Genomic DNA, 8,422 nt, shown 5'->3' with positions numbered 1-8,422 from the left:
TAAACTCAAAATGGATTAAAGACAAATATAAGTTGTAAAATAATAAAAATCTTAAAAGATTACAAGTAGTAAAATTTCAGACATCTCTTGAAGCAATATATTTTCTTATTTGTCTCCAAGGAAAGAGAAACAAAGGAAAAAGAGACAAATGAGACTACCTAAGAGCAAAAAGCTTCTGTACAGCAAAAATGTGGCAGAAATCATGGGAGAACAATCAGTTAACACTCTGAGGGAGGAAAGTTTAACCTTTATTTCACAGATCTGCTAGTCCAAGTAATTCCAGATTCAAAGCCGGAACTGAACTAGTGGGGAGGCTCTGACCTATATATCTCCTCCTGTGATGGGCCCCAGAGTCCCAGCACTCTGACTGTCAGTCTTGGCTCCGCCCAAGTGGGCTGTGGCGGGGACCTGGGATTAGGCTCTGCTGCTCCACCCAAGTTCAATACTCATTCTGCAATCAGAGGAATCAGATACTGAAAGCATGTTCTAGTAGAGTCAATATTAAAAGGCAGAAGAAAAGTTATACAGATATAATGCACTTGGAAAAATGGCCAAAGTTATTAAAAGGCAAATATAAAACAAGAGGGTGCTTTTACCATAGAGTAATTTCATAAACTAATGCAGAAATTAAGAAACATTGTGGTTATTTTCAAGTAACTGTAGAGCAAATATCTTTCCTATGAAAGGTCTTTTACACAATAAAAATCAAATACACGAAAGACCTAAAAAATGTAAACAATGTTTATTTTGGGTAAATAATAACTACATAATTAACATAAAATAATTAAGTGAATTTCAAAATCAAACTTAAAAATTACAAGCAAAGCATGCAGTCTGTGTTAACTAATTTCTAGTAGTAAAAATACATTTTTCATTTTATAACTATTTCATTCCAAAAAAGTAAAAATTCTGATTGGGAATTTTTACAGTTGATGTGGCAACACTTTTTCACATTTATTTCCCTCATCTTTCCTACAAAATCTACATTTCAAGTTCCTTATATTTCAACATATTTAACACTTTCAGATCCAGGAACAGTTTTTCTTCCCATAAAAATCTTACATGTAATTTGAGAACTGGCTTTGATAAATCAGCTACTACTCAAAAAGAATTTACAGTTACCAATTTTGTGGGCTCTGCAAGGAAAGACTGTGTTGGGGGAAAAACAGGCCCGCCCATAAAAGTCCTTTATCACAGAAAATAAATGGGTGGTCTTTATTTTACTTCAAATCTTTATCTGATTTATTCAAGGGGCATTTATTTGGTAGTGATCCATGTAATCAAAGAGCTAAGTAATATTGAGGCAAACAACTTATCTGACAGTTCAGGAAAAGGTTATAAGGATGCTCAAAGAACTTAGAACTACAAGGTACTTAATGAAAACTACAACCACATGAAAGAGAATATAGAAACCATAAGAAATAACCAGTCAGAAATAAAGGATACAATATCTGAACCTGGCCAGTGGCTAAATTAGTTGGAATATTGTCTCATAAACTAAAAGTGGGTTCAATCTCCAGTCGGTACATTTGAAGGAAATCAATTATTTTTCTTTCACACTGACATTTCTCTCTCCTGAAAATACATTTAAAAATACCTCACTTTTAACTGCTCATTAAAAAAAAAGAATACTAGTATGATATTTGAAATGAGGAATACACTGAAAGGAATAAATGGTAGGTTAAATGAAGCATAGGTTTGATTCACCAATTTGGAAGATGGGGTATAAAAAAACACAATCAGATGAACAGAAAAAATGATAATTAGCCCAGGCTGGTTATCTCATTGGTTAGAGCATCAACCTGCACACCATGTTCCTGGTTGAGGACATGGGCCTCGGTTGAGGGTTTGTCCCTGCCCCTGTTTAGAATGCATGCAGGAGCAATCAGTTGATATGTCTGACATTGATCTCTCTCTTTTCCATGCTCTGAAAAGCAATGGGAAGAATACTATTAGGTGAGGATTAACACAGAGAAGAAGGGAGGGAGGGAGGGAGGGAGGGAGGGAGGGAGGGAGGGAGAGAGAGAGAGAGAGAGAGAGAGAGAGAGAGAGAGAGAAGGAGGAAGAGGATAATTCAAGGGAACTTAGGGACAATATAGAATGTACCAACATCTGCATCACAGGGGAACCAGAAAGAGAAGGGATTGAGTAAGGGAATGAGAACCTATTTTCAGAAATAATGAACAAAAACTATACTAGCCTGGTGAAGAAAAACAGCACAGTCATGAAGCACAGTCCCAAACAAGAGGAACTAAAGAAGCCCACACCAAGACATATAGTAATTAAAACTGCAAAGGTTAAGGACAAATAGAATATCTTAAAAGCTCCAAGATAAAGATAGTTACCTAAAAGGAGGGTCCCGTAGGACTATCAGCTGAAACACCAGGTCAGATGGGATTGGCATGAAATAGTCAAAGAGATGAAGATAAAGGACCTACAAACAAGGCTACATTATCAAGAAATGCAATTATTTAAAACTAGTGGCCTGGTGCACGAAATTCGTGCAATGAGTAGGGGGTGTTCCTCATCCCAGGCTGCACCCTCTCCAATCTGGGACCGCTCGAAGGGATTGGGCCTAAAATGGCAGTCGGACATCCTTCTCACAATCCAGGACTGCTGACCCCTAACTGCTCACCTGCCTGCCTGCCTGATTGCCCCCAACTGCCCCCTCTGCCAGCCTAGTTACCCCCAACTACCCTCTGTGCCAGTGTGCTTGCCCCCAACTTCCTGCCCTGCCAGCCTGCTCACTCTCAACTTCCCCCTCTGCGGGCCTGCTTGTCCCCAACTTCCCTCCCCACTAGCATGCTTGCCCCCAACTGTGCCCCTGCTGGTCTGCTCACTCCAAACTGCATTCCCCCTCCCCCCGCACTGTCCTGATCACCTCCAACTGACCCCCACTGATGGCCTGCTTGCCACAACTGGTCCCCCTGCTGGTCTGTTACTCCCAATAGCCCTGCCCCCCACCAGCCTGATCACCCACAAATGCCCTCCCCTCTTGGCCTCTAACCACCTCTACCTCAGCCTTGCCACCATGGCTTTGTCCGGGAGAATGTCCAGAGGTCTCCTGGAAGGTCTCCCAGTCTAATTAGCATAGTACCCTTTTATTAGTATAGACTAGAGGCCCGGTGACAAAAATTTGTGACCTTGTGGGGGGAGGTCCCTCAGCCTGGCCTGTGCCCTCTTGTAGTCTGGAACCCCTTGGGGGATGTCCACCTGCTGGCTTAGGCCCAATCCCCAGAGGATCAGGCCTAAGCTGGCAGTCAGACATCCCGCTGGCAACCCGGGAGCCCTAAGCGGATGTCCATTTGCCAGTGGGGAGCAGGCCTAAACTGCAGTTGGACATCCTTAGCGCTGTTGAAGAGGTGGGAGAGGCTCCCACCACCACCGCTGTACTGGCAGCCATCAGCCTGGCTTGTGGCTGAACAGAGCTCCCCCTGTGGGAGTGCACTGACCACCAGGGGACAGCTCCTGCATTGAGCATCTGCCTCCTGGTGGTCAGTGTGTGTCATAGTGACCAGTCATTCCCAGTCATTCTGCTGTTAGGGTCAATTTGCATATTACCCCTTTATTATATAGGATAGAGGCCTGGTGCATGGGTAGGGGTTGTCTGGTTTGCTCTAAAGGGTGTCCTAGGTCAGGGTGGGGGTCCCAATGGGATGCCTGCCAGCCTGGGTCAGGGGCTGAGAGCCGTTTTTAGGCTAGCCACACCCCCTTCAGGGTGGGGGTCCCCACTGGGATGCCTGGGCAGCCTGGGTGAGGGGCTGATGGCTGTTTGCAGGCTAGTCAAGCCCCCCAGTGGGGACCTTCACCCCATGGGGGTTTGGCCAGCCTGGGTGAGGGACTGATGGCTGTTTCCAGGCTGGCCACGGCCATGGCTGGAAGCAGGTATCTGGGATTTATTTATCTTCTAGAACGGAAACTTTGTAGGCTTGAGCAGAGCTCAGGGCCGGCAGGGCAGGCTGGAAGCTTGGCTTCCTCCATTGCCGGGGCCAACCCAAGTCACCTGCTTGCCCCAGCTCCGTGGCCGCTGCCATCTGAGTCGGGTTAATTTGCATATTTGCTCCTGATTGGCTGATGGGCGTGGCTTGTGGGTGTAGCAGAGGTACAGTCAATTTGCATGTTTCTCTTTTATTAGATTAGCTAGAGCCCTGGTGCATGGGTGGGGGCCTTCTGGTTTGCCCTGAAGGGTGCCCTGGATCAGGGTAGGGGTTTTCTTCGTGCATGGGGCAGCCTAGGTAAGTGGCCTGTGGTGGTTTGCAGGCCGGTCATGCCCTCATGGAGTGAGGATCCCTGCTGGGGGAGTGTGGCCAGCCTGGGTGAGGGGCTGAAGGCTTTTTTAAAGCTGGCCACATCCCCTTCAGGGTGGGCGTCCTCACTGGGGTGCCTGGCCAGCCTGGGTGAGGGCCTGATGGCTGTTTGCAGGATGGCCATGGCCCCAGTGACCCAAGCTCCTAGCCCCTTCTTGCCGGCTGGAAGCAGGTATCTGGGATTTATTTATCTTCTATAATTGAAACTTTGTAGCCTTGAGGGAGGCCAGGGACTGTCAGGGCAGGCCAGAAGTTTGGCTTCCTCCATCACCAGGGGTAACCCAAGCCTCCTGCTCATTCCAGCTCCATGGCTGCCACCATCTTGGTTGGGTTAATTTGCATACTTGCTCTTGATTGGCTGCTAGGCGTGGCTTGTGGGTGGAATGGAGTGATGGTTAATTTGCATGTTTCTCTTTTATTAGATAGGATTAAAGGAAAAAGAGCTTCCCAGGCAAGGAAAATCAAAAGGAGTTTGTTACCACTAAGTATTACAAGAAATGTTAAAGGGGCTGCATTAAGAAGGAGGGGAGAAAGGGAAGAGGAAGAGGTAAAGAAGAAAAACAAAGGAACATAGTTAAAAGACTAAAATGGCAATATATATGAAACATAGTATTTACTTTAAATGTAAATAGCTTAAAAGTTTCAAACATAAGACATAAGACAGCTGAATAGATAAGAAGAGGAAAAGTATACATATGTTGTCTACAAAAGATACATACACTAAAAGCAAAAAAAAAAAAAATTAAGATATTTCACACAAATAGAAAAAATTGCTGGGTGGCAAAACTTATATCTGATAAAATATATTTTAAAGCAAAAGTTATAGTTAATACAACTAAAACACTATAAAATGATAACAATAACAATCCAACAAGAGGATATAATCCTTGTAAATATTTATGTACCAAACATAGGAGCACTAAAATACGTAAATCAAATCTTGATGGACATAAGGCAGGAGGTTACCAGCAATACAGTCACAGTAGGGGATTTAAACACCTCATAGATATCAATGGATAGATATTCCAATCAGAAAATCAGTAAGGATATGGTGGCTTTAAATGACACACCAGATCAGATGGATTTAATTGATATCTTCAGAAAATTTCACCCAAAGCAGTACAATATACATTATTTTCAAGTGCACTTGAAATATTTTATAGGTCAGACACATGTTAGGACACAAAATAAGCCTCAATAAATTTAAGAAGATTGAAGCATATCAAGCATCTTCTCTGACCGTAATGCTATGAAACTTGACATTAATCACAACATGAAAACTAAAAAACACAAAAAGATAGATGCTATAGGCCTACCTCAAGAAACAAGAAAAAACACTAATAAACTCTTTAACCCGCAATACATAATTAGAAAGAGAACAGCAAGAAAACCCAGTGCCCTGACCGGTTTGGCTCAGTGGATAGAGTGTCGGCCTGCAGACTGAAGGGTTCCAGGTTTGAATCCTGTCAAGGGCATGTACTTTGGTTGCAGGCACATCCCCAGTTTGAGGTGTGCAGGAGGCAGCTGACTGATGTTTCTCTCTCAACAATGTTTCTAACTCTCTATCCCTCTCTCTTCCTCTCTGTAAAATATCAATAAAATATATTTGAAAAAGAAAAGCCCAGTGGAAGTAGAAGGAAGGAAATAATAAAGACCAGAATGGAACTAAATTATGTAGAGAATAAAAAAAAAAAAAACAGTACAAAAGATTAATGAATATAAGAGCTGGGTGGTTGGTGTTTTTTTTTTTTTTTTTACAAGATAAACAAAGTTGATGAAAATCCTTAGTCAAACTCATCAAGAATCAAAGAGAGAGGATCCAAATAAATAAAATCAGAAATGAAAGTGGTGGTATAATAACAGACACCACAGATATACAATGAATGGTAAACAAATACTACGAACAATTATATGCCAACAAAATGGACAAATCCCTAGAAACATACAGTCTTATAAAATTCAATCAAGAAGAGCCAGAAAAGCTGAGTAGGCCAATAACTATTGATGAAATAGAAGCAGTAATAATAATAAAAACACTTCCAGCAAACAAAAGTCCTAGGCCAGATGGATTTACAGAAGAATTTTCCCAAATGTGCAAAGAACAAACACATATCCTCCTCAAACTATTCAAAAAAAATTCAAGAAGAAGGAACACTTCTAAGCTCGTTTTACAAAGCCAGCATTATATCAATTCCAAAACCAGAAACTACAAAAAAAGAGAATTATAGGACAATAACCCTAATGAACACGGATGCTAATATCCTCAGCAAGAGGAGAATCAAGATGGCAGGTTAGGTAAATGCCTGTACTTGCTGCCTCCCACAACCAAATCAAAATTACAGCTAAAATACAGAACAACCATCCTCCAGACCATGAGAAAACTGGCTGAGTGGAAATACTACAACTAGAGAGGTAAAGAAGAAAGTGCATTGAGACTGATAGGAGGTTCAGAGGCATGGAACGGGCTGGTCTGGCACCTAGGTGTGCCACTTTGTTAATCAGGAGGGAGATTGCCTCTGCAGAGGCCACCTGAAGGAGCAAGAGGTCCCAGCCCCATATCAGACACCCAGCTCAGGGTTCCAGAGCTGGGGAAAGAGGTCCCTACAGGAAGTAAGAAATATGGGCTGTAAAAACCAGTGTGGATTGGGGCTGAGTAACATACAGGTTGCTGGAGACCTAGCTGCTCCTCTTAAAAGGCTGACACCACAAACTGAATTTATAAGCTCTGAGCTCCTCTGCTGGATGAGGCTGTCGTGGTCCCAGACATATACGGAGAGAAATGGGACTGTTTAGCAGCAGGGCAGGAACTCAGAGGTGGCTTTCTTCCAGATGGAGGAGCTCTCAGTGGTCATTGTTCCCAAGCTGAGACCTCCCTGGTGCAGAGCTGACTGGCAGCCATTTCTCTTTGCTCCACCAAGGTGAATACCTAAGACCCCACCCCACCCAATTTATAACACCACCCAAGCTCTGTGCAGCAGCTTTTGCATATGAATGGCCTGTTCTTTCTCAGGCTAAAACCTGTCAAACAAGCTGCAGCTGGGTCAGGGAGTCCCAAACTTATAAATAAAAGGCATCAAAACTGGCATCAGAACCATCCTGCCTTGCTTCACAGCTGGGCCTCCTCTGGACACTTCCAAACCTGACTCAAAGAGGAGGAATCTGCATATGTCTCTGTAGCTCCTGCTGGATGGCTCCAGGCAGAGGCTGTCTTTGCACCGCCCTGGAGACCCAAGAACCAGTGTACCCAGTAGTCAGTGTGAGACCATACCAGATTACAACGTTTCAGATCCATAAGAGATACACTCAAGGGGCAGACTCAGTGAGCACCAAAGTCCCACTAAAGCAAGTCCTGCTCCATAAGGGTGTCTCCTGCACACCAGCTCTCCCACTCTAGTCACAGCTGGTCCCTACAGCCAATTGGCCTGGAGGTCAATTCCTCTAAATAACACCAACAGCAATTAAGGCTTAACTGCAACAAAACTGTGCGCACAGCCTACAAAGGATGTCCATATCAGGTGATTGGGTAGGCTGAGCCACTGGGCCCTATAGGACACCTACTACACAAGGCCACTCTACTAACTCAAGGAGACTTAGCAGCAACCTAATACATAGAAACAAACACAGGAAAGCAGCCAAAATGCGGAGACAAGGAAACATGTCACACATGAAAGAAATGGAAGAAAACAAACTACTAGATATAGAGTTCAAAACCACAGTTATAAGATGACTCAAGAATCTTCTAGAAACCTCTGAGGAACTTTGCCAGAAGCCGGTCCATCCTTGCTGCTTGACACAGTCGCTGCAGGATAGAAACATCTGCACAGCATATGTTTCAAGGGACCTGGCGTACATAGCATACTGTTCTTAATATGTTTGCTCCCCTTAGCGCTGTGTGTTTTAACCAAGGTCACCTCTCCAAGACAGGTTGTTTCCCCAGGTAGGGATTTTTCCCTGAAGTTAGGGAGGGGATGAAACTCCTCAACTAAGTGCCGGGCGGGTAGTTAATCACTTTAACTACAAACAATCATGCTTAAGCTACATAATCTTTACTCCCTGGAATGGAGATAAGAAACACCCTAACCTTTGTAATAGAAATTGACAGGATTAAAATCAAC

Source organism: Myotis nattereri (assembly GCF_964212035.1).
Source record: "Myotis nattereri genome assembly, chromosome: Y".
Taxonomy (NCBI): Eukaryota; Metazoa; Chordata; class Mammalia; order Chiroptera; family Vespertilionidae; genus Myotis; species Myotis nattereri.
This window is presented reverse-complemented; position numbering follows the sequence as displayed.